The sequence below is a fragment of the Temnothorax americanus genome, unplaced genomic scaffold, assembly GCF_048541705.1.
Source record: "Temnothorax americanus isolate GAGA-0224 unplaced genomic scaffold, ASM4854170v1 Scaffold22, whole genome shotgun sequence".
Taxonomy (NCBI): Eukaryota; Metazoa; Arthropoda; class Insecta; order Hymenoptera; family Formicidae; genus Temnothorax; species Temnothorax americanus.
In genome coordinates, this window is record NW_027509360.1 from 2,647,426 (window position 1) to 2,670,788 (window position 23,363).

The window sequence follows — 23,363 nt, forward strand, 5'->3', positions numbered from 1 at the left end:
ACGTATATTTCCCAGGAGGTAGAAAATATCTTCCTTTATTTTCTCTCCGACCTTCTTCCGTTTTCTTCGCCGAGTCACCTCCGGTCGTCCGTCCTCGCGTCGTTTTCTCCACTCTTGACGCCGACAACGACAGCTACTAATAAGCTACACACGGCGTTCAGTAGTTCAGAGATCTGCACTTCGATGATGCGAACGATTATCTGCCACCTTATCCGATTCTTCTCTGTCGTTCTTCCACTGTTGACTTTCAGAAATTCCACATTCTTGACTGCGAGCCCTATCTCGTGGCGATTATCTCGACTCTTTCTTCCTGTGATTCCACGACCATCCCATATTTTTCGCGCGTCCCACGCTCCAAGCCGAGAGCCCTCACGACAAAGCTTCCGTCGAGCTTTGTCGCGCGAGACGTTGACCCTGGACCCGGCGCTGGCCACGATTCCGGCTCGCGTTACATCCTCCAGGTAACTGAGTGTAATTGTTCTTCTCTGCTTTCCCGCGGCTTCCACCGAGCGAGTAGACTTTTCATTTTCCACTCTGTGCTCCTGGTCTTCGCGTTATATTCCTCTGCTCCTTCGATTTCTCGTTAAAGAAAACATATAACGTAATTCTGTTGATGCTCAAAATCCGAAAATGGAATAGCTGGTTCGGATGAGACTACTATTACGCTGAGACGCGGTCCTTTTCTGTGCAACAATGGTGAGGCGTTGGCAAAACGCGCTCTTTGGCTTTCGCCGGGAAAATGCAAATAATCCGTCTTGTTTAACGATCGAACGAAACTCAGTGGAATCTTGCGAGAAAGAAACAAAGACAAAGGGTTAAGTTTAATAGCAGCACGCGTGATGAAATTTATACGGCAGTTTTAGAGCTTTCGGGTTCGTTGCACTCATGACTGCGGGCTCCTTCGAATCTTGTTTCGTACTACCTTCCTCGCCGCACGCGACTTTCTCACATTCTCACCATCCGATCGTTGTGGGTATATTTTCCACGGTGTTTTCCGCTGCATTTGTATCTCTTTTGGCGAGTTTTCGTTGCACTTCTCGTCTCTGGTCTTCAGCACCGCTGTGCTTAAACGAGAACTTGCTGTTCACAAGAGCTTAATTCAATTTCTCGAATTTGCGAGTGTTTACATTCCTGACCGTCCTTCCCATTCCTGTTGTTTAAATTTCGTGAATTTTTCCCAACAGCAGACCTCTCGACGGTTATCTGTACGCATCTGCGTATCTGTCTCTCTGCACGGCGTGAAACTCTAAATAATGCCGTGTGTTGTGCGCGTTTATTGTGCGAAAAGACGAATCAGGTCTCTTCGGGAAAGTCCGTTTTCGTAGAAGATTCACGTTTTTGGATATCAAAGGAAGAACTTCGAGCAAACGCGAACCTCGAATTCCTGTCGCGTACTCGCGAGTCAATTATAAATTACTCCGGCGAGCGTATGAGACCCCGCGTTAAGAGTAGTTTTCTGAACGCGCGCTGCGGCCTGACTGACTCACCCCCATGCCCCCCGACGACACCCCCTACCCTGCCCGTCCACCACCGACATTTCTGACGCAGGCGCGCCGCCCCTTTTGGCCTCGAGATTGCCGTACGTACATGTACGAATTCGCGCCAGACCAGATTTTACGATGATCGGGAGATATGCTTCTGGTTTTCCTTTCTCTTGTTGTTTTCTTCTTCTCACTGGACTGAAGTTGTGAGTCACGAGCGAGTTTATGCATTCCAAGATGTCGGAACGTAAGCTACGAGAAAATCTGTCGGTTTTCGATATGTTTCAATATTCTCCGGCGCTTCTATCAAAAGTGTTTCAATCCAATCTACTAACATTCTTGAAGTGATGATAAAAAAAAAAAATAATTTTCTTTTACTGAAGTGAGTGCTGAAGTCGTAAGCTCATAGGGTGTTTCTCAAAATTGATCGTAAATCATCACGGATCGTTAATGGCACTGTTACGTGAGAGAGATAAGTGTGAGAGAGACGCGGGAGTGATTCGGAGAATCGAAGAACGGGGGCAAGGTAGCCGCGGGTTAGGTAGGGGGTTGGTTTCGGCGTTGGTTTAAAAGCGACGCATGCGTCTCCCGCGTAAGGGGATGTTCGGGGTGAGCTGCCGTTCTCCGGCCGACGTATCGCAGTTTCTGGCTTGATGTTTGTCCGCGTGGTACTCCCAGGGACGGCTGTGCCCGTGGGAACCCACGAGGGTGCAGCTGAACGTATCTGAAGAAACATCTCTCGCGCAAAGAAAGATAAGACAAAGCGGATAGCTGACAACAGAAGGAGAGGAAAAAGAAAGAGAGAGAGAGAAAGAGAGAGAACGGGCGAGAGAAAGAAAAGGGGTGAGAGAGATGAAAAAGAAGGATAGAGAGAAAGAGCGCGGCAAAGAAGGAATTATCGATACAGGACGGTGACCACGATCTGCCACGCTTGCGCCTTCTTGCTTCGAGAAATAGTCCGGGCCTTTCCTTCCTTTCTTTCCCGCCGACACTTGGACTCTTCGTCGTCCAGTCGCGGAACTCAAGAGACTCCTGGGAGTCTACGTGGAAGTCGGACTCGATGGGACCGATCGTTTTTTCAACAGGTAAGTGCCGTGACGCGTCTACATGTACATGTACTGTGAGTGTATCTGTTCACGTGTGTCTTCAAAGGCAACGAAATCGAATTCCCGCTCGGACTAAAATATCACGTGAAGATTGTTGCTTAATTTTATAGACGTAAAAATGAACGCGAGCACGAAAGCTAAATATATTTACGATAAAAGAAGATTTAGAAAATATCTAATAATTCCTGCTAAAAGATTATTCTAAAAGAATAACTTGAAATTATATATATATATATATATATGAAATTATTTAATAAATAGAATATAATACAACGCGGTTTTTCGAAAATAAAATTAACGGCCGCTGAAAACCACTACGACAAACAATAAATATTATTTTAATCGTCATTATTGAGTCGAAATTTGTAGCTATTAATTTTATTATGAGAAACTCATTGTATCGTTCTAATTACCCGAAGATCTCGATGGAAGTAAACTTGGAAAATTGGTCGAAATTTCCGTATCGAGCGGTGAGATAGAATGGCGTACCAGCGATTAATTATTCGTGGTAATTGGTCAATGTTTACGACATCGCCACGGAAGTAATTTACCTCCCCTTCGTGCCTTTATTTTGCGTTTCTGCTTTTACCGTCAGCCATACCTTTAATACCACCCTCTCTTTCATCGTTCCCGTTTCCCCTTCGATCACTATCCCCATATCACTCTGACTCACTTCCGCAATGAATGCGCATTTGCAAATGCGACACGCAACTCTTCTGCATATACCGGTTCCGAATTCTTTAAACATGATCTTTCAGCGTGTATACGTGTCTGCATGAAGACAATAATTTCGTTAAAGTCTTGCGCCAACATGAGAAGTACGTCTCGATATTCAGGAATAGTTAAAAGCAAAATATCATAAATTTTTTAACAAGCATGTAACATATAAAGAGTAGTAAATATTAGTAGATAAAAACAAGATTAGTCAAACGGATGTCATAAATATTACATTGAAATCGTCATTCGCGTTTTAAATATGTAAAGCCTACTAAAAGCATATCCAATAAAATTAAATAAAATTTCGAATTGTCTATCATTAATTTTCAGCGCCTAAAGTAATTGTAACGTTTGACAGCTTTATAATAGAAATGTTAAACTAGTCGAGTCGGGCGACAATACAATCTACGACAAAATGTGCAATAATCATTGTTGTGGTTTAGCCGATTCGACCATTAGTGCTGGTGTCATTAGAGCCACTGCAAACGCCAAACAATTACATATTAACCGCGTAATTCGAATTTGAGGCCTCGGAATATCCGATAACGCCGCGTAGAAAATATTTATTACGCGCCGCAATGGCGGCCATCCACGTTTTCTTAGAATATAGAAACTTCACTCATAAATCGAATGCTGGTTAAAATTGCAAAATAAAAATCGGACGACAGTAAAGTGAGTGTCGAGAGCTTAATGCAGAAATATGCGCGAAAAGCGCGACATCGCTCGCGCGCCCGACCAATGCGCGAAGCGAGGAAAAGAGAGGCAGGTGGAAGAAATAAAAACTCGTCTCGCGCCTTAGCCGGAGAACCGACGGAAATGCGCTCGCCGTTTTCTCAGTGATAATAAAAAAATTCAAAGATGAGCATAACTTAATTTAATACTGCGGCCAGTGCACCACGGTGCTCAATGATAAACCCCTCGGTACCCCTCCCGGCGCTTGTTCCGGCTCTTTCTGTGTCCATTCTAAAATCTTTCCCTCTCGTTCTTCTCTCGTCCCGAACAAAAGATGACAAACGGAATAAGAGTAACCGGAAAGTACGGCGGTCGTGCACGGCGGTGAGTCTTAATTCAAGGCAAGAAGACGAACGTGCGCGGAAACGACGCAGAGGATAAGAGGGTTAGAAGATAAAAATCGTCGACAATCGTCGTGTCTGTCTGTAATTAAGCTCTTGGCACACAAATTCAATACGCGATCAAATTAAAATTCAAATTATTTATAATCTCCAACGAAATGATTAGGAATATAAAAGTCAAGTGCTGCAACTTCATTAAAACTTTGGAAAAAATAAAGAGACACCGATATTAGAATATGCATTACAAAAGATTATTTTGTAATGTCACTTTATGCTTAATTATTTATCGATATATTTTCTTCCAAAATAGAACATTTGCACGATAAAATATAAATAATTCAACATTATCTGTTTTGTGCTCGTTCCATGAACGTATAAATGAACTTCGTTTAATTATGGCACAACAAAATAATAAATTGAAAAGTAGCTGTTGACTCGTGTGTATTTTATCGTATCTTATATTTTTTCGTATTTGCTTCTTTCGCCGGAGAATTATTTAGATAGATTGGTATTCATAACGTTCGCGATTCATATTCATAATCAAGTGTGCTCGAGCGGTTTTCATTTGCGATCAAGTTAGTACTTAAAAAGTATTTCATTTGTTTATCGCCGAAACGGATACAACATCCTGATCCGCTTAACAGCATTCATCGATTTAAAATCCGAGTTAACGCATTTCGAAAATAGAGACGAACTCGACGGATTATGAGGAATACGTGATTTCGTTCAAACCGCAACGGCGTTAAGTAGAATAACCGATAATAGCGCTGCCCAAGAGGCTTTAATACAATTTACGGTAAAACTCGTCGCGCGGTGAACGCGTGGATTTTTCATGTATAACCCGCGTTTGTCTCTTTCTTCTCTCCCGAGACGCTAATGTTGTCTCATTACTTGAAATTCCCTGAAGTTTTTTCTGAATAACCCGCGTTCTTCTTGCGCTTGTTCGCGCTCGTCCGCTCAACGCAAAGCGGACGTCAACGATGCTTCTTCCTCGAATCTTTTCCCCATTAACACCGTATTAACGTCGAGACGTCTCGGCTTCTCTAAAAAAAAAGGAATAAAAAAAAACAGAAGAACGCAGACAACGGTTCTGGGTAGAGAATGGTGGAGAAGCTTGCAGAACAATCGTACACCGTGCACATTCCGCTGACTTATGAATAAACATTTTCCGAAGGCACCCAGCGGAAAATTACTCCCGGAAATACCTCGACTTTCGTCTTATATCTTCTCGTGAGAGACTCTGCGCGCTCTTAGTGTACGATTCACTCCTGTTTTACTATTCGTCCCTGCAAGGCTCGATAATCGAGCCTAAGAGATTTCCGTATCTCAGGAGAAAACAGTTGAATAAGTATTACGTCATATTTATTTTAATAAAATCCACGCTTTTTTGTAATTTTTAAGAAATTATAAATTCTACAAAATAATTTTTTTAGAGAGTAATTATATCACTTTGTGATACAAAAATTTTAATTTAAAAAACTAAAAATGGCTTACTTGAAAAACATAAAACTAAAATCATAAAAAATTTAAAACATTAAAATTTTAGAAAACTAAGTCGACGCGCGCGCGATAGTATTTAATATTTATAAAAAGTTAAACAAAAATAGTAATAAGCATTTTTTGTAATTGATCGGAAAAGAATCGGTTGTGATTACGAAACGAAAGGACTGTAAAGTATTTACCACTAAAAATGGTGATTTAACGAATCGTGAAAACTGTTTTTCACAATTAAATGCTCATGCATTGATCAGTATTCGATAATTAGTCCGCTATTAAAGCGTTGGTAAATAGGAAAGAGATATTGTCACTTTCTGCGAGCAGTGCAAAATCGTTTCGCGTAATAAAACCAATGCGCTAAAGCGCGAATTTATATCGAATCGATACTCTCCAGCCTTTCCCTTTTTAACCGGATATGAAGGTAACGCTGGTTTTGTCGTAAAAGTAAAATTATTCGATCTCTCAGTGTTTAAAATAGCCTTGCAACTAAAATACTTTCAGCTACAATTAATGTAAAAAATTAGTTAATACGTTTCAATATTATTTTATTCATATTAAACAATGCACACGCGGATATGAAACGGATAGCAATATAATTTTAATTATTCTACCAGCAATAATATACCTATTTATAAATGGAATTGATTTACACAAACTCCCTCTTTCCCTCGCCTCCATAACGAAATACGATAAACGTAATGTAATGTGTAATGTAATAATCAATATCGAGCCTTAACAAAAATTGATTTTCTCGCGCGTAACAGCAATGTAAATCAATATTTTCGATTGAAAATAAAAAATAATTGATGATAGTCAATTTAACAATACACTTTATATTTCAATATTTGTGTGATGTTAGCATTTATTTAAATGCGCTGCAAAAATTGCATTGTTTTCTGCAATAAAAATAGTAGCTACTTTTATATCATCGTACATTTACCTATCGTAACCGATTCGGACAACGTGAAAAATCACTAGAAAACGCGCAGATTCGACTTTTCTCCTTTCTCTCTCCTCCTCTTTTCTAAGGAGCCGGAACCCCTTTCTTTTTTCTGACTCACCCTTCTTAGCTGTTAATAGCCTCGATCACGAAAGCAGTTAAAAATCAAGACTCACTCCCCGACACGAAACCACTTCGATTGCGAGGAAGCACGTAGGAAAAAGAGAGGTTTTTCGAGATGGCAAAGCCATTATATCTCGAGGACTTTGTTTAAAATTACTCGAAGGTAGGACTGTTTTTCTTTTCTCTCGAAAGGAGAAGAAAATCCCTAGACTTAATATATAATAGGGTGTGGTATCACAGGGTGTAACAAATAGTTGTTTGCTGAAGTTATATCGCGAGGCATTATCACGCAAAATGTGTCGTGTTTGCGAAGCAATCTGCCAGAACGCTAGGTATCGATACCGACTAATGACACGCTTTCCACGCGAGTTTTCATCGAGAGCTCGATATTGGGTGTTCTTCCCTAGGCGTGAATAAAAAAAAAGCTGATTTGAAAGAGTGCACCGGATTCGGAAAGGAAAAGACTCGAAGCCCGCCGTAACGATCCCTCCTTTCGCGGACCGGTACTTAGAAACGGCGAGCCGCGTCGAAGACGATAGAGACGGCGCGGTGGGATATCTCTCGTCTCTCAAAGGCGTCTGTAAGAAAATTCTCGCGGAAAGGAAAAATCTGTAACTCGACGGGAGTAGCGCGAGGAATCCAATTGTCAGTGCCAAAGGAACGACGAAGTTCTAGCTAAAGCGGAGCTTTCGAACCCCAGCGGGTGAGCGTGAGTCCCGGGATAGCGAGAAAGAAGATTTGAAAAGCGGGACCTCGTTGTGCTTGCCGTCGAATACGGATTTCACCAACCCTCACGCTCTCTTAGCTCACGATTTGCTTATTCGCATCAAGGCGCGCGATTCTTAAACAATGCTCGCGATAACTATATAAAGATATAAGATACTTTATTCCGGTAACATATTATATTAGTTAAAAGCGGCGAATCTCTTTTTATTCTCACTTATATAAATACAAAAATAAAATGCATATACAAAATTATAAAAACGTGATTTTAAACAGAATTATACCATAATAATATACGCAAGATTTTGGGAAAGAAACAGATCGCTTTGTGCAATTTGCGCGTCATGTCAGTTTTTGATTTTTAAAAAAATTGGAAGGTGAAAAATTATATTTTAGGTCAATATAATTATATATATTACCTATGCATAAATTGCTGATATTTAAAAGTTTGAAAATTTGACCAGAAAAATCGATCATTTGATTTATAAACTTATTTTGTATTCCTGCGAGTCTTAACAAAATTGCGAGCGTACAAATGTGGGTGGTCCGACAGAAAACGGTGTAACGCGCTAACGAATGCTTTTAATCTAGTTCGGATAGATAGTACCGCCCTATGTGACTCTCCAACCCGCTTCCCCGCGTGACCCCGAGACACCCCGATCCCGGAGTGACTACAACGCGATACGTCGTACATGTACGAACATGCGCGTGCAAACGAATGCATCCGCAATCAAACGCGGCCGGTCAGCTACACATTCTCGATTCCATCATTTGGGCTTCCGTTTGTAAATCGGCGAAGTCAAATGCGTGTGTAAACGATCGACCAATGCGGTAGTAACGAAGTCAGCGTTTGCTCCGCCTCGACTCCATGTCAGTATTCATCTCGCAAAAACGTCCCGTTCGTTAAACTCATAATGAATATATTCCATTATTTCGATACCAAAATAAATTCTTGATAAATAACCGTTTATTTACGAGCAATTATATTCATTCAGTTATACGTACACAACCTCTCGCTTTCTAAATATAGTCATTCGCAGAAAGCCTCAATAACAAAATAAAAAATTATATTACAGAAAATTGCATTTCGCGATTACAGTTTCCTAATTTTCTCGATGTAATCTTTTTATTAAATTTCCTGCCGCGCATCAACTAAACGTTGAAACTTAAAATTGATTTAAACATATAACACATATGACATAAAGAAAGGTAACCACGTTGACGCTTGTATAAGAATAAAAATAGATTTTAAAAAATGTTTTACAAATTAGCTTGAACAAAGATATGAACAATTTGCTTGTGGAAATCCAATGCACATGAACTACGATATGTCAACAGACGAGTAGTATGACTCGCAGTATTTATCCTGCTAATATTTCTTCTACTTATCGATCTTGACTGAGCTATCTTAATATAAAAATATCATGTAATTTAATTTAATTTCACCTCTATAAGGCTGATTTACGCGGATCCCTCTTAAAGATACATTTTTTATTTATTTTTGTAATTACGATACGCTCTTAAAATACATAATGTTTTTAGATCACATTTTGTATATGTTAATACTTATTAAATACACCAAAGGCCTTTACCTATCGATATTGACAGAAAGTGAGACTGTTAGCGCATTATCGGACGGTAACTGTCGCTAATTAATTTAAGTAGAAAAGGGGTAGAATACTTGAAACGCCACGAGCAAAACACCGCGAGGTAAAATTGCCTTACGCTACAAAGTTTTGAAAGTCTAAGACGATAGACGATAATATCGTTTATTAAATTTCTTTCTTTCATAATTAAGCATAATTATGTCGACTATTAAAGTTCCAATGTGCGCAAGAAGTTGAATAGAGGAATTAAAATTTCAATGTTCCGTGACGGTTTCATACGAATGTGGAAAAGACTAATTAAAATCCAGCTTCAGTCTCATATGTCGTTCATTTTGAGGACTGACAATTAGGTACCGCTTTAAGTAAAAGTAATGAAGAACTTCACGATTTTCCTACGTAAAATATTCATCATGGAACTACGGATGAGCTCGTATCACACAATAACTTTTCGCTCACATAATTTCTTATAACACTCATTTGTATAAATCGATAAGTCTTACTTTGTGTACCCCGTACTGTATTTTATATATATATATATATATATATATATATATATATATAATTCATGTATATTAATGTAATTAAGTTATTGTTAATCGAATTTTTTATATCGCGAACCTTATTGCACATATCCATTGTCCCTTTTTATAAGGGCGATTGTTATAAATCGATGTAAAATTTTCACATTAGATTAATGCTCCTAGTTTCATGGGAATATCGCAGTTAAAACAAGACTGTGAAATTCAGATTTCCTAAACACAAATACGTTTCGATTGTAATCCGATGGCACCGCGCAATTTGTAATAGCCGCATAATTATCAATACGTTTGTATTGTATGTTTAATCCATTAGCAAAATTTTGAATTGTTTATAGATATACACACATATTCGACAAACAGTACAACGATTTATCGTATATAATTGAGAGGAATAGCGCGCGGTTATAATAGCATATGCATCAAACAAATGCAGGAATTCTTTGAATAACAAATTCGAAGCGAAAAATCACCGAAGAAGCAAAATTATGAAATCATCAGTGTTAATATGTATATGCGTATACATATATATCGGGACGCCGAGTAAAATTTTATTACTGATGCTTGGTATTACGGTGAATTGATGTTACGGGAAACTACTCGCGCGAAAGATTTCTAGTTTATACGTTTTCCGTTGCCCGAGAGAACGAAAGAGAAGAGCAAAGAAGAAGCGGATAACACCATAATGGAAAGTCGGACTGCGCTTCTCACTTCCTCCCTGGGCGTTCTTCCCTTTTCCTATCTTTTTCTCTTTCTCTCCGTACTTCCTTCTTTCTCCGTTGTCACCTACCCCACTTTCTCGCATTTCTGTCACTCCATCTTGTTCTCTCAACGCGGCACGTCTCCGTAACAAGATCCGACAACAATGCTCTTCTCTCGCCTTTGTTCCAAAATTCTTTGCTCGGTGTTGAGGCTTTGTGTACTCGTCATCTGTATTAATTAAAAGTTTTTGAAGGCCCCTCGTATATGTCTTTTGAGTCTGGACAACAAGTCAACGACTGTGAAGCTTGCGACACAAGTTCGACACTTCCTCGATGTGCTATCCTAATCCTACTTTCGTCCGGGCAAGAAACTTTTCTTACTTCTTTTTACTAGCTATTTCGAATTTTATCGTGCTGTTTATATAATTCCCTTCGACTAAATTGGCTCTTTAAATAAAAAAAAAAAACTGGTTCTTCTTACTATCTAATTTAACCTTGATTAAAGATATATTGCAGATTTTTCAAAGATGTTTCAAAAATTTCAAATTTAAAACAAAAATTAATTCGAAAACGAGAACTTTATTTTTCTGTTAGTACTGCTATACCAAAACTGCTACCTGTCAATAATGCTCTTCAAAATAAATGTTTTGTATAATCTTTTTCCATTTTACGATAAAAAATGAGAAAAACAGTAAAAATATATCCTAGTTATTTGTTATTTTTATTTGCCAACAGTTATAAATTTCTTTTTTCTACTAACCGATCTTATTTTACTAGATCGAATACTACAATAAATTATTGGGGAAACAATTCCCTTCGTGCCATCTGTCTACTCGAAGGTTCGAAGTCAGACTAACATTTCTAAGATTTTTTAGAAGCTAGAAAAGTTCTCGTCGGATGTAGATTTCCCAATACGATAGCACAAAGACATGAATATGTTGGAAATATAGACACGCACTTCCAGTAAATGAAAGAAATCCCGCTTTTAGCCAAATGGACTTTTTATCCATTAAACTATAAAAATCAAACTATTTTTCAAAAAATTTTTATTACACAGTATATTTTCTGTAACAAAAAAATCTTTTTCCACTAAATTTCTCGTGACATTCGATAATTCGTGATAAACCACCGTAATGAATATAATGAAGGGAATAAAATAACAATTTCTTCATCGTATTAATTACAAATGCGATGAAAGAGAACGTGTGGAAACTGAAGGCATGTCAGGTAAATCCAACGATAATATGCAGTTACTATATCAAAATCGCTTTACCCTTCATCTATTCTGATTCATAATGGTGCGTTTCATTTTCATCGTAAAACCTCGTGGTGAGAATTTTCCCACAGTTTTTCCATTATTCCGATGCCGACAAAAAAATTCAAGTGCTGGTTTATACGCTTTCACGTGGTATCATTTATTCATTTTTCCATTACAAATTTTTTGAAAAAGATGAAAACGGAAATCCTTTAAATTTACAACGTACACAAGGTCTGTTGCACGGGCCTGAGTAAATTTTCCAACGGGTGAAAATTAATTTCAGATGCTTTTGAAAGGGAATAAGTGCTATATGCCGTTTACATTGCATCAATGTTACGTATAGATTTATCCAAATATTCGGCTATCTCAAACAAACGCCATAGAAATTCACTAGGTCTGAATGCGACTGGACACGTGGCATATCGTTGATAAAAATCTTAACATGTTGTATGTGTCAATCGTATCCTAACATTATCGTCGTAATATATCGTCTTCTTGACATATCTTCAACCGATAACGTCTCGTCATTCGCAGCGTTACTTCTGTGAAATTAAAATGTGTGGCCTTCGTACACAAGGGAAAAGGAGAAAAGGAGATCGTAGGTAGGATAGGGATTCCACTTCCGTGTATGGTAGGTAGCCCCTCTTTTAACAGTGGCACGAAACGCCATTGTATGGAATTCAACTGGCCGCTTGGGTTTTCCAAGCTCTTTCCGAAAAATATCCCCGCTCGTTTTACCTCCTCTTTTCGTCGCCTTTCCCCTCCTCTCCGCTGTTCTGTCTGTCTCTCTTGCTCCTTTCAACCCTCTTTTTTTTATTTTCCTCATTCGATATCCGCGCTCTCAACACCAACATCCCTTGTCAGTCGATCCCAAGCGAGATCTCTAATGGAATTGTTCCATCGGACGATATCACGCGCTGGTTCTGCATTTTTCATCGAACATTGACTATTCGAACTACCATGAAACTCTCCTCGACGAATCGTTACGTGCGAGTTGATACAGAGAAAAAGCTCGCCGAGACTTGGTCTGGCAGCAGGTTAACGTTTCGAATATTCGCTGAATGGTAACTCGCTCGTCACGGACTCGCGTACATTGTTTTAGGCCCCGCTCGCTTTCGCGATACGTTCGTATGCAATTACTTTCAAATGCACGCACGTAAATCGAATGCCTCAACGTTGATGAGTACAACAGAAACGCGCCGTCGAACTGAGTCAAACTTTTTGATAACGAAGATCTTTAATATTTTCACTTCACCGTGAGAATTGTGTCAGAGATATGTCAAGAGAATTGTCAAAAAATGATTACAATGCCAAATTGTGACAATACAATTTTATATCCGGTGAAAACAATTTAACAATCAAAATTACACAAGAATGAATTTAAAATGAACATGGGTTACAGAAAATCTTGCTAATAGGATACAATTGTCAATTATACAATATTTTCACGCTTTTCTAGTTGTCGGTTTCGCTTTGTTCGCTGTACATCTCTCCTGTACTCTCTTCACTTCTTTATTTCATACTTTAACTTGTAGTTGCCTGAAAATGCGAATTAACTTCATAGGAGGCTGGGTAAATCGGGGGTATTACTGGGTACCTTTTTTACGACTTAAGGGCTTTACCAGGTTTAAAAGTGGGTAAGATAGGTTACGAAAAACGTGTTAGGTGCGATCGATATATCACGAATTAAGGCGAATGACTCTATTAAGCTTTTCGTTCATTCTCGCGATATAAAGTATACATTGCGATATAACATCTCGCGTATTGATCTCGCAGCGGTGTTTCACATACGCGTTCTTTCCATATTTCGTCGTCACATTGCGTTAATGAAAACTAATAGTTTCTATCAAAGCCAATTAAAATTCCATTAAACAAACAAAAAAAAAGCTAGAAATGGGATATCATTGTGTACAAACTCTCAGATGTATCTCATTTTGCGCAATAAATGATTTGTTCGTGAGTAAGCATGCAAAACCATTACAAGTTTTCACCTTCAATCTGCGCGGATCTGATTATCTGTATAAAGCATTGTATGCTTGGCGATCTGATTATCGATGGCATTATCACTACATTTAAAAACATGAACTCAGATATTACAATCAGAAAATATCAGTAGAAGAATCCGTTTCGATATTGTATCCATCATTGAAAAACTTAATATTTGTATGAAACTGCAACTTTCTTAAGACGATAACAATTGAATGACACAACGATAACGAATAATTCTCGAACTGTGCACGACGAGCGGTTTTAAGAGCTTTCTTAATTGATCGGCCAAACTAATGTAAGTAAAGGAGTAAAAGAAAATCGTTAAGAAGTGCGAGCGACTAAGGAAAATTAAGGGAATATCGGAGTGGTGGACGAGATGGACGACGATGGAAAGTTGGCGCACTACGGGGAAGAGATCGAGAGCGCGGTGGGTCGAAAGGAAGGAAGGGGGGAAAAAGGGCAAAAGGAGACGAGTGGAAGAGAAAAAGAGGGCTCAAGTGGCTGCAACTTCGGGGGTTTCCTAGTCGTCCAGGTAGCCGTAAAGAATTCATGAAAGGTAAATCATTTCCTTCGACCGCTAGCTCGCTCGCTCGCCTTGCGGCGGAGCGCCGGAGGGAGGTTTCCTTAATGTTGCGATATTTTACGAGAAAACTCTTTAAATCTAATATATTACCGGCAGTAATTAAATATAAGTTACACCACGGCGAAGCTCGCGCGCTAAAGTATAGTCCGTCAGCGAGAGTGCGTGATACCGACGTTTCCCGACGGGGAATTGGACAATAATTCGCCGCTCGCGGAGATGAAAACTTTTGACAACTTCGCAAGCGGAGGCGAAGGCATCACCGTCGCGCCAATACTTTTATAGCGGGTGGAATTTACAAAATGTTTATCGACCTTATTTCTCGTTCCCCGTCGCCCTCCATTCTCGAATAACAAGAATAACATTTCGCTGACAAATTTATCGTAATCGATGGACGTTGACTGGTCGACGAAACGATCTGGGTGTTCGCGGAGAGTCGCGACTTTTCCTCTTTTACTTGTCTCCTTTTTTTTAACTTCAGCTATTTCCGTCCCATCGGAATTTCTTTTGGGTGCGAAAACTTTTTTGGTTCTTCGACGAAACTGCACCGACGCGACCCAACTGCTTGCTCTACCCGACTATCTCGCTCCCTCCGGAAAAGCCGACACGTCGACTACGAAGTCAGGTGTGCCGCCCGTTACCTAGTTGGGATTTATGTATGTCACGACAGCCTGTTGCTCGGTAGCCAACTAACTCATACGTATTAGGCTCGAGCCGACGACAGGTAATAGCCGGGAGCTGAGTCTAAAACATACCGCACTCCCGAACGTCAAATTTTCCACATTAAATTTCACTCCTCCTTCCTTTCGGACGGAATAAACGTGCGGTTTGAGAATAAACGCGAATTTCTACGTTAACTAATAGCTCCTCGCTCTTTGTTTAACCTACTTGTTCACTTTTAAAATTTACATGTGAATACAACTTGGAACTACACGTTTAAATGGTCGAGTAAATTTCAATCGTTGGCTAAAATAGCGATTCTCTCTAGTCAAATTATCTGTGTTCAGAAGCCCATTCCAAACTTCGATAGCCCATATTGATGCAACACCGATTAAGCGTTGTAACCAAATGATAATGAGGCTGACAAGAGATTGGGTAATAATCTGATATGTAGTATAACGCGCTTACACATTATCCTACCCGCGTTTATCAAACATAGGATTTGATGATTTATATATGTGAAATACTGCTGTTTACTAAAAACTAAATCAGAAACTCGTAATAACTTCTAGTTTTAAAAATAAATTGCCATAAAATTCGACACTGAGTTATTCTCTCTATATATTATCGTAAGCGTATCTTTTGTAGACGATTACGTATGCTGGTATATAATTTTTCAAAATGCATTTTCTCTACAGACTAACAAGTCTTTCGTGACAAAATGACAACGAACGTTAAAGAGAATCATTTATTTCGTAGAGAGAAGAAAAAATCGAGGGGAAAAATTCCAAGAGAAAATTGCTTTCGTTCTCAAACGTCGCAAAAGTTTTAATATGAGATGATTTAAAACCCGCGGTTAATTAAATAGAATCGAACGGACTCACGCAAAATAAATCACCTTGCCCGTGGCGTTTTGATACTTTCTAGAAGAAAAATCTTCGAGTGATTTAAATTTGTCAAATTGAAAATCACCTGCCGTTCGCCGAATAAATACCTTCTCAATTTTGTGACTATATTTTATGAATATGCAGACGCGTGTACGCTCTGAGAACATGATGTACTGACGATAAACAGAGAGAGGCGAAGGAAAAAGCGAGAAGGTATATAAGAAAGATAAATCACGAACTCAGCGGCGATCAATCTCGGGATATCTGCTATAGAAAGCCCTTCGTATATCTAAGCCGTAACTTAAAGTCTGGAAAGGGAAATATGATGCACGGACGGTTGTCGGTCCACGAACGGTTGTGTGATTCTTTTTTGATTGCAAGTCAACCGTCGCGCCGGTCTTAATAAAATAGTTAAAAACGATAACAGTCTCGACGATTCTTCTGCAAAGCAGTTTCCGCAAAATTCCCTTGTTCCTCGCTATTCGCCCTTTCTCGCGTGCTTCTCGCGTGCCATTGTGTACCGTCGCGAGTTACATTTCGTCGTGCTTTCGGAGAATGCGCATCCGTAAGCGGAGGTAATTTTCAAAATTTTCAAAGTCGATACTAAACAAGATGTAGAGTGCTTTCAAAGTAAGAAAGACGCGGTAGTCGAGCAACGAGCAATCCTTATGGAACTTACAAAAGGGCCGTTTCTGTTTCTCGTTCGGTCGTCTTTGCCGAAAACCGTAGTATCCCCCTCAATTTTCCCTCGGAATATCAAGATGGATCAAGGTACGGTCCAAAGTTGTCCCGTCGTGGCATTAATTCGGCAGGTCGTAGAACTACTCTGTGAGTGCTATCTAAACATGCTAATCCCTACGTGGCCACTGGAAGCGTACCCGAGTAAGAGAAGCGTCCATCCTCGTTCTTTGTGGCTCACCCTTAGTATCCGTTTCGGGAACCGCAAAGCCCGCCAGGTCGTCGAAACTTCCCCGCAGGACATATAAATGGCCGCCTTGGGGACAGCGCTCGACGTGAAAGGAAGGACGGTATCGGCCGCCCCGTTTCGCAAGGAACTCTCCGCACGAACGTCGAAGGTGACCCCGGACCAAATTTACTGAGAGGATCGAAGATAGTGCGCCCTGCCGCACGAAAAGAGATCATATAGGTGATCCAGCCGTCGTTTTTCTTCCTTCTCCTCTTTTTTTTTCTCTTCTCCGCGAATCTCGAAAGCGCTCACACACGCACGGCACGCGACGAAAGCGATATCGTCGCGGTTCACGGTAACGTCTTTCATAACGGGATATTTCATCCTCGCCGAAATCGGTTACTTATGGTCGATATTACTTATGACTATTTCTTGGTTACTTATGGCATCGATGCTTTAAATTCGACGGTACGCGAGGTGGATGAAGGATAAGACATGATCGTAAAACGGCACGCATCTATATAATGTATCCCTTCGCGCACAGAACTTTAGAAACTTTATATTGCAGCGTTGCGTAGACCTTCTCCATAAAAACGCGTACGTTCGCGATCATACATCTGAGACCTTGTTGCATTTCCGGAATTCTTTCAAGAATCGCGTTTCTTATTGCATAAGTACTGAACTAATGAAGAAGAAATTAATGTTTATTGAAACTACTGAAAGTTCCTGCAATCATTTCGACAGCAAATAGATCGAGAAGACTCAATATTTTTCTTCTTGTTTTATAAGGAAAAGAGAAATACACTTTAAGGACTTGCGTAGAAGAAATTATGAGCACGCCAAGTCTAATACATATAGTTTCGTACGCTTACGGTCCGTCGAAAACTTGCACAATTATCGAAAGAGCCCGATATTACTTATCTACTTTAGCTTGTTGTTATCAGACTTCTTTCGTACCGCCTCATCGTAAAGTTGAACAAACTCAAATAGTCAACTATATATTTGTCACTATTAAATTCTTTAAAAAAGCAATGCGTCGGTACTGCATTCGTAATATTAAATCTTACTTTAAAGGAAGTTTAAAAAAAATTTTCGATTTTATCTAAAAAGCATTGCAGTAATTGTTTGTGTGATAGACAAATACGTCGAAATTAATTTTGTCTGTAAACCTGAGAGCAAATCGAGCACTTGTTACTGAGTGGGCAAATTTCACGTTCGCGAATAAAATCACCATGATAGGTGCATACACGTCACAACACGTATGTACACGGTACGATATTTCCCACTTTTACAGTTTTTCGCATATACATTTCGCTCAATAATGTCGTCCATTGAAACAACCTGGTAACGCATTTGCTATTTCGTCGTCGGCGCGTTGCACGAGTAAAAAACGAGTTTCGCGTGTAGACCGAATACAATCGACATCGGCTGGCGCAACGATGTACCGCCATGTTTGCATGTGGGTAGATATATATTGCATATACACTCCGCGTGACCGACTGTCACGTTCCTGTATTCGATACCGAAAACAAAATACGGCGAGCTGTGTCCGAGAAACAGTCCCGCATTGTCATATGCTAAAAATAATATTTTTCGATAAATATTCGCAGAATACCCCCCAGGTTTTTATATGGGTTCATATACACATGAGTAAAAAAAAATAGAAAGAAAAAACAAGCGCGAGAAGATTACCGTGCTCTGCGCACGCGCGCGCGCGTATATTAAAATACACGCATGAAACCTGAAGAGTAACGCAAACTAGTTTATTGCATTAGTGGGATTGCAAAACGGGAAACGTTCAAAAGCGTATTTCACTCTCGGCAACGTGGGACGACGGTAATGCCGTGTACGTTAATCCAACTGAATGAAAGACGACGAAGACGAGCAACAGGAAGCAAGAGTCCACTTGGCGCGCCCCGTATACACACGATATAATATGCCGTGTGTGCACCGCACAAGTCCCGTCGGGAATCCGTTGGCCAGCCGTATAATTTTGTTTGTTTATGGTCGGCGCGATGCTCGATTTTTCACCCCTAATGGACGCGCTTCAACTGACAAATGACCGCCGGCCGATCCTTTTTTTTTCGGACGACAGTCCGGAATAAGAGCGTCCGCGGCGTCAGCTTATGCCGCTTATTTAATGTCCGTTCTCGTAAATTTAGAGGTAGCAACTGTCTACCTCTGCGTCTCCGATGTTATATGAAATATACAAGATGGTCGCAGTGCGAAGCACACTCGGTGATTTCGAGTAAACTTGGGCTTTACGACGCATATATTCCTGCAATGCACCTATAATGTTTGCATTATATGGCATAGGATTCAAAAAATATTTTTTCGAGTTTAAGGAGGCTCTTACCTCGATCATAATATGACAGATCTTTATGAAATTAATATATGTTGTAAAGTGAACCACAACGGACCGATGCCCAAAACTTGAGCATAGGTTGACGATAAAAACTGTAAAAATATCAGTATTGAAATTCGCATTTTTAACACAGGGCATATGGTAAACACTAAAATTTTTACCGGAAGTGATGTATTTTCTTGGCAAGTTTGCGAGCCAGGTAAACAAAAAACTAAGGAATTGTAGTTAAAATAATAATCTTTCTAATGATAAGAAGAAAACTTGGCGTTGACGATGAGTTATAAAAGATATTGTAGTTTTAATATGACGTACGACAGGTTAGGCGAATGATCTTCCGAGTGTCAAAATAGCGCGAAGTTTCTAACCTCACTTGCACATGTCTTTTCTCTGCGCTGTATGGTAGCGGCATAATTATTCTCTCGCGCATTGACAACCTTTATTTTCGCGAATTTTCCTTTCATTTTCCCTCTCAGCATTCTCACGTTATATCTTTCTTTTGGCTCCATCTCTTCATCGCATCGCATCATTCGCTACAACGCTACACGGCTACACCTCACTTAGCTGCAGACTGCTACAGACGACGTTGTGACACGCGCATGTTCTGCTCTTTAGCACTGACGTAGTCAACTGACTTATTGTATAAATTTTAATATTTACACTAATAGAACATATAACTTACTCTTACACTATGTAAAAATCATTATTTATTTTTTTATTTAATTTTCCGATAATTTTATAACCAATTATTAATGATAATTTTTCGGTTGCTACATTGATTAGAGCAACCGGGTAAGAGCCTCCTTAAGATTTACTGTTAGTTGTGATTGTTGTGAAGAAGAAAAGAGAAGATTGTATATAGAAAAATAATAATCAATTGAGAAACGTAGTCAGAATTTATACGCAATTTTAATGTTAGTGCTCTATTATACGATTTATAAAATGTAATTGCACAAATAAAGGTACTCAACTGTACAGGCAGAATAAATTTGTTGGTAAAAAATCGCGTTTTCCGTAACAAAATTATCCCTCTTTACTGTGAAGTGTGTCACGTGTATCCTGCGATATCACCCGGCCGGTTAAAATTTTAAAAGAAGACACGGCGCGAGACGTATTTATAGAGTAATTAAAACGGTGCGGGTACAAACTTGGCGCTCTCGCGGGGAATGTCGTATCGAGGATAAAAAAGAAATGGGGACGAGAAAGCGGAATGGAGCGCGGGTGGCGCGGCGCGCGAGACAAGGCGAGAGACAGGGTGAAGAACCCGCGGAAGTTTAATTTCGAGGCAGTATCGGCCAACAGTGCCGTATACCACCGGGGCGGTGTTTAAGCTGCGTCGTTGCATCCAACACTAAATCATAAGATATTAGAGAGCGTTCTGGACCCTCCCCGCGCACTCCCCGGCCTCGCCCGGTCCGCACACCCTCTCACGCGAATCCTTTTGCACCTCCGTGGCCCGGACACGGGGTAGAACCAATTTTTCTCTCGGCTGTCGCGCCAAGTTATGAAGAAATGAAGCTACCCTGTACCCTGTCTGCCACCTGCTTCTTTCGTTTCTCTTCTTCCTACTTTTCGCCTTTGCTCCACGGATACGTCGAGGAGTCTTTCGTTTTTGTCACGTTCGCGCGACCAACCACCCGGTGTGTTTACCTTCCCCCCCTCGGTCGAAGAAACGCGTCCGTTTCCATCTCGTAACACTCGTGTTCCCCGTCGACATCCATCTCGGTAGAATCCAATAAAATCAGACGAAAGTTAATGCTCGATGTTACCGCTTTTCTCGCGCAACGTCAGCGGGAAGATGTTCGGTGGCGTCGCGCAGTGAAAATTGCCTCGAAGAAAGAAACGTGAAGAGATCGCCATAGCAGACGGCGCCGATAGCCGTTCGACAGTTTGCGTTTCAGTCGATTTGAATTTGCCGTTTGATTCCTATTTTTCTAAAGAGCGGCTTTTCTCTTAACGAGATAGAGAGGAAGTTGCTACTCCAGGGAGAGGTGTGACCCTGCTAGGGGCTGAGGAAATGTGTAAGGAACAGATGAATGTATAGCGATTACGCGTACGGGAGGCACTTTAATGGAATGGAGATAAAAATAATGGAGCTCTTTCGATCACGGGAAGCGCGATAAGCGAGGGTGGAATCGAGACGGCGGAATAACAAAAAGAGACTTTGGCCCCATGTTCCCCCGACTTCGACACCTCTATTCTTCGCTGTGATTTCTATTATGACACACGGCAACGATTATCGCCGACGGGAATACAACGCGCGTTGATCCGCGAATAAAGATACGAAAATATTCCGATAGAATGTATCGCAAATCTTGCGTCTCGGTCGTAACGTAGCGTGCTTGATCGTCGAATATCGTTCGTCAACAGCTCGAGTGAACGATACTAAAATATTGCCTGACGTTTCGAAAGGCGTCGGAAAATGATAAGTTGTACGGTGTGCGTACGATGCTAAAACTCGAAGCTCAAGAGACATAAAGCACGGTGCGCGGCGGAGGAGGCGTTGGGCGTTTCGTCCTCTCGCAGTCTCGCCCATTGTGCCGGCGCTATTAAATTAAACGCGGAAGAAACTACTTAATGCGCGTTCCATATGCAGATTCACGTCTCTCTGTCCCGACTTCCACGCGGTCTCGTACCCGCGAGATAATATGGTCTCTTTGTATCCATTTTATGACGCCCATATCGCCGTAAAGTCTTGGCAGCTAGGGAACCTTAAAGTTGGAAAGTTACACCGGTTGCTATACCTTCTTGTTCTTCCGGCGCGACGCCGTCGATGCTCGAATAGATACATTCTCCCCGGCCTGCCGTTTTAATCAATTATCCATCGGGAGGACACTTAATTCGAGCGGTATTTCTGTTTGCCGAAGGGATACGAGTGACGGCAACGTCGAAAGCATCGCCAAGTTAAGCCGTGGAGTTCGCAGGACTACGGACACGGGGGCCGCGGGTAATCGGGGGTTTTGTTTGCACGGAAAAGTACACACCGACACCGTGATCCGATAAAATCCTAATTAAATCGATTAGGAGAGTACCGCGACGGGGGTGTACAAAGAGGATGCTCTGACCGCTACTGGTAAACCGTCGACCGGAGATAATGCTATTGGAAACTTGCGTAACTGCGGCAGGACAGGCAGGTATATGGGAGGACAGCAAAGGAAGAAGAGAGGTCGCGCTCGATAATATCGCAGACTTCGGATGTTCATCAGGGATGTTCCATTACTGCCAATCGTGGAAGACTATTCGGGATTAAATGGTGGGGCCATTCGCCTGCCGCGCGAATGTTTCCGTAAATTTCGCCGAGTATCCGTTACCTCCGAGGTAACTTGCCGTGATGAGCGGCGCGGAACGAATAACGCGAATTCCCACTTCACTCGATCACTGTGATATAAATTGCATCTTGCGACCTGTTCATTCTGTCCTCTACTTGTACCCCAGCCGTCGTAAATATTAAAAGTTTTAATTAATCTAATAAGTGTATAGATTAATGCAAAAATAACGTTTCATGCGCGATTTAGTTTTAAATTAAAAAATATATATTTTTCATATAATTAAATAATGAAAGGATGTTAATTTATAAAATTTATAAAAATATTTTATAAAAATATATAAAAACAGAAAAAAGTTTCTAATCAAACAAATAAGTTGTTATATATGTAGATCAAATGGAACAACGCAAATCCAATGTCAAAGTAGAAAAATACTCGCGTTCTCTTTTAGCTTTAATTTTGAGCTCGAAAAAAATTTCTACTCTTTCCCTCTTTGTCTGAAATCACACGGCGAAAAATTCGCTAGCGCGATATCACGGCAAAGAAGGGCAAAAAAGGGTGAAAGAGGACGCGGTAGAATGTACAGGCAGAAGGGAATAGACCAGTGTTTATCGTGCGATTGCCGGAGGCGGCTATTTTGGCGCTGCACTGTCACCGCGCTGCGCTGCACCGGAAATAAAAGGAAAACGTACTTCCGCCACCGTTTCTACTACCGTCGCGGAAAAGGCGAAATGTCGCGGAGCCATTATCCCTGTCGCCCACCGTCGGATTCTATTCACCGCCTCCAGTGCACTCTTTATACCAGTAAACGAATAAACCGGATGCAGTATCGAATTGCGTTTTACGAGTGATCTCTCTCCGCAACTTTACCGTGCTCCGAACAATATAATGGTTCGCCATTCGCAGTATTATTTTTAGCCAACCGGGTAAATTGTAATGTGAATTTAGTG

The 23,363-nt window shown here is 40.6% G+C and overlaps 1 protein-coding gene and 1 long non-coding RNA gene across 12 annotated transcripts in view; one reads left to right on the top strand and one right to left on the bottom strand.

Annotated features, from left to right (window-relative positions):
- Lar (tyrosine-protein phosphatase Lar) overlaps window positions 1–23,363 on the bottom strand; it is a 399,840-nt gene that overhangs the window by 215,032 nt on the left and 161,445 nt on the right. The window lies entirely within an intron of this gene.
- The window catches only part of LOC143898141 (uncharacterized), a 45,008-nt gene continuing 23,675 nt past the window's right edge, over window positions 2,031–23,363 (top strand). Inside the window, exon 1 of the long non-coding RNA XR_013257113.1 lies at window positions 2,031–2,566. This is a non-coding gene — a long non-coding RNA (uncharacterized LOC143898141). The remainder of the gene's footprint in view (window positions 2,567–23,363) is intronic.